This window comes from Otolemur garnettii, unplaced genomic scaffold, assembly GCF_000181295.1.
Source record: "Otolemur garnettii isolate 467f Iridium unplaced genomic scaffold, OtoGar3 scaffold00031, whole genome shotgun sequence".
In the NCBI taxonomy this organism is placed as follows: domain Eukaryota; kingdom Metazoa; phylum Chordata; class Mammalia; order Primates; family Galagidae; genus Otolemur; species Otolemur garnettii.
This window is the reverse complement of record NW_003852426.1, coordinates 12755728-12760112: the sequence shown is the minus strand read 5'-3', so window position 1 is coordinate 12760112 and position 4385 is coordinate 12755728. Positions and strand designations below refer to the sequence as shown.

The following is a 4385-nucleotide window of genomic DNA, read 5'->3' as shown; positions in this document are numbered from 1 at the left end:
TGCTGTGAGCTGAGATGCCACGGCACTCTACCCAGGGGACAGCTTGAGGCTCCTGTCTCAAAAACAAACAAACAAAAAAAAGACCAGAGAGAAAGACTGAGGTGAGGCTAACTTTAACACTGTTACCCCTGTCCCTTACGTGTGCATGCCACCTACAAATCACGGACTCACCAGTGATTTTTGAAAATATTGGCTTTTAAAAATCACCTGTATTTTTTAAATGGTTCCGAATGAACATATGTTGCTCACATAATCAAAAAGTATAGTGGGTTTTTTTTTTGCTTGTGGACATTTTATTCATTTTAAAATAAATATTGTGCTGTGAAGTGTTCAGAACTTAATCAGTATATACAGGAGGCAAATAGAATGGATAGCCAGCACAGTGTCTTTTGTAAGAGTAAATCATTCTAAGTGAGAGAAGAATCACCAACTCTCTACACCAGATACATACTCTGGGAGTAAACAAACTTACAAGGAGGAGAAAGAAGCAGATAGATATTCTAAGGGAAAAGTAACCTATTACAAAAAGAATTTCTTGAGATTAACAAAGGTGAGGAAAATGCACATGGAAGAGTCTCCAGGGTGCCCAGTGTCTAGTTTAAAACCTGGCAGAGAGCAGTTGCTTCATGAAAATTTGTTGAAAGGATTTTAGGCACTAGAATTTACATATTTCACATGGTCTCTCATTTAAACAATCTCCTATCAATTCCTTTCTTCACTTGCGAGTTATATATATTATAATTTACATAATAAATCTATTATTTAAAAAATTTCAATAGGTACAATTATGACATTTGATTAGGCTGGACTCTAACGTGCTTGGATGAGATTTATTTTGGAATCACATTAGCCAAGCAAAGGAAAAACACAATCTGTTCATAAGACAACAAATATGAAAAAGGCAAGACACATGTCTGCCTTAAAAGTTTATCAATAACCTCTTATATACACATATATATTCACAGAGTGGTTGAGAGTCCTTTTATATAGTCCTTTAGGTGAGGTTAGGTGGCTAAGAAGTCCACAGTGAGACACACAGTCAGACAGAAATCATCATGACTTCCATGACTTTTCCTTCCTCCACTTTAGTATCCTTTAGCTGAGGAGAAAAAGAAGTCCATTTTCATCTACTGTATCTAAGATTTCACAGATCACTGGAGATTCAACCCCAAGAATATACCAACAAGAGTGAGGCTCTAGCACATATATGGTAACAGCATGAGGCGACTGATTCTTTACACTTTCGTTTTACAGTCACCTGTCTTGGTTTGTCAGTTATGTCACAAATATCTCCATTTCCATAAAAATGTGACACCATCCTGTCCGGGTACCATCATCTTGAAGATGATAGGCTCTAGCCGTATTCTTCATAGCCCATTCAATATGCTCTTCTTGGTTCCATGTCCCCACAACCACAGAAGTTTTCCCACTTACTTTGTCCTCATGGTATTGATGTACATGTTTGCCATAGCAGAATTCATATTTCCACCAACCAACACCCCCATGAAAGCAGTAAGACCCACTTTTATGAGCTGATCATCTGTCAATTTCGATATGTGTGTTGTTCCAACAGTGAGCATTGGCTGAGAGCCAAGGGTGATGGGTTTGTGCATTGCTGGAAATCTCTCTTTTTTAGTTGACTGCAGATCTTCTTCTTCATTTCTCCTAAAAGTCACCCTGAGTATTTCTTCCTGCTGCTCCAACAGCCTCAGGGTGAGGGGCCTAAATGGTGATCCTGGCAGTGACTGGCAAAATATGTCATTCACAGGTGATGCTCTGAACCTATATTTAGGATGATTGCACAAGAGTGGTGTCAAAATGACAGCTTCATATTCACAAGTTGTAACTTCAGCTACTGAAAGAATCTCTGCTTAGATTCAGGATGACATATGCACTTGATCTGGGCAGGTTCTGCTTCAAACCACAAGGCGTAGCATTTCCTATTCCCACAGGATAGTGTGGTGTCATCTGACCGTCAATATTTATAGTGGGAATCTCATTTGATTTTTCCTGTTCTTCTGCTTCTCAATCTTTTTAAATAGAAGTTTCTTGGCCAATATATTCCCAAGGTAGTACTCGTGAATATTTATTTTTTGACCAGTTTCTTTTTCTTCATGGTACTGCCAAATGTGTTTTCCATGACATACTTCATAAGTCCAATAAATAGTGGTTCCAAAAGTTCTCTTGGATTAGAGCTTTTATAATCCTTTTCTTTGTTATCTCCACTTGCCACAAGGGGAAGTACTGTGTTTCCCCGAAAATAAGACACTGTCTTATATTTATTCTCAAGAAGACACACTAGGGCTTATTTTTAGGGGATGTCTCTCTCCATGTGGAAATGCATGGCGTGGCTATGCAGATATGCTGCATAGCCACGCCCATCACTAGGTCTTATTATCAGGGTAGGGCCTATTTTTAACAAATGCATAGAAATCCTGCTAGGGCTTATTTTTTGGGTTGGTCTTTTTTTCAGGGAAACATGGTATGCACTTATGTTTCTCTTTATCTGCAGTTGTCATGATGACGTACTTATCTTCTTTATACAAAACTCCAGTTGTGGGCAGAGAGAACTCCGTGCCGGGCCAGTTGATTTGAAAAGGGATGTCATAGCTGAGCGGAAGCGGACGCCTCCCAGAGGCCCCAAACCGGCCCACTGGGCACCAGACTCCGCAAGCCGCTGCCTCCTTCTTCCATCCTCCACTGCTGTTTTCTCCAGCCGTGGCCACAACCTCCTCTGTCTGAGGAGGAGGGGCAGGCAGAGGAGGAGGAGGAACTATAAAGCGCCCAGGCAGACAGGGTCCCAACCGCCGCCATGTCTCCTTCCCTAAAAAGTATATTTTTGAAAAAGAAACCAAATATGTCCAGGCGCAGTGGCTCACACTGTAATCCCAGAGCTCTGGGAGGCCAAAGTGGGTGGATCCCTTGAGCTCAAGAGTTGGAGATCAGCCTGAGCAAAAGTGAGATCCCATCTCTACTAAGAATAGAAAAATTAGCTGGGCATTGTGGCCAGTGCCTGAAGTCCCATCTACTCTAGAGGCTGAAGCAAGAGGATCATTTGAGCTCAAGAGCTTGAGATTGCTGTGATCTATGATGATGCCACAGCACTCTACCCAGGGCAACTGAGTGATACTCTGTCCCCACCCAAACAAAAGAAAATAAAGAAACCAAATAGGACTGTTTTACCTCTACCTAAAGTGGTTGTCAGGGTCCCTGCCGCTGGGAAGCAGGGATCTCCTTGCTTGGCTTACTCATTAGTAAGTTTCTCCAGATCATGTTGGGAGAGAATAGAGAGGAGGGGACTCTTTCAGTGAACTTGTTTGGGGCTTAGCTGGGATCTGTGTCCTTGCAGAGGCCTCTCAGGCTCAAGATTTGGCAATGAAGAGGTCAAGAAAGGAGGCAGAAGTGTATCTTTCTATCTCTACCTATTTAAATCCTCCTCTTGAGGAGTGAGTATGAGTGCCACCTCCTCCGGAAAGCCTTTCCAAATCTCTGTAGAATTCATCCTCCTACCTCACCACCCTGACATTTTGCTTATGTGTTGTTGGTTAATTTAGGCGGCAACCTGACTGTATTAAGGGATATCCAAATAGCTGGTAGGGCATTACTTCTGGGTGTGTCTATGCGGGTGTTTCCAGAAGAGACTGGCATTTGAATTAGTAGACTGAGTAAGGATATCTGCCCTCACCTACTGTGGGCAACCACCATCCAATTGACTGAGACCAAGAATAAAAAGAGAAGAGGGGAATTATCAGAATTTTCTTTCTCCTGGGTCTGGAACACCCTTTTTCTCTTGCCCTCGGACATCAAAACTCTGGGTTCTCTAGCCTTTGGATTCCAGGACTTGCATAAGCAAGTCTCCACCCCTCCCACCAGGTTCTCAGGTGTCAGGCTGAGGGTTACATTATCAGCTTCCCTGTTCTGAGACCTTTGGACTTGGATGGAGCCATGCTATCAACTTCCCTGGTTCTTCAGCTTGCAGACAACATATTGTAGGACTTCACAGCCTTCATAATCATGTGAGCTAATTACCCTAACAGATCCTCTCTTGTATCTTTCTATGTGTGTCCTATTGTTTCTGTCTTTCTGGAGAATCCTGACAAGTACATATATTAGTTTTCTATGCTCCACAACAAATTACCACAGACTCAGCAGTTTTAAAAGTACACACATTTATTATCTCACAATTTCTTTGGGCCAGAAGTTTAAATATAGCTTAGCTGATCCTCTGCCAAAGGCCTCAAAAGGCTACAATCAGGTGTCAGCTGGGCTGCATTTTCATCTGGAGATTCGACTGGGGAAGAACCCACTTCTAACTCATTCAGGTTGTTGGCAGAATTCATTGCCTTGTGGCTATATAACCGAGGGGCTTGGCTTTTGGCCAGATA

At 42.2% G+C, this 4385-nt stretch overlaps 1 pseudogene; it reads right to left on the bottom strand.

The window, feature by feature from the left end:
- Nucleotides 1–1095: 1095 nt before the first annotated feature.
- On the bottom strand, nt 1096–2694 carry LOC100946724 (annotated as a pseudogene).
- Nucleotides 2695–4385: the final 1691 nt, after the last annotated feature.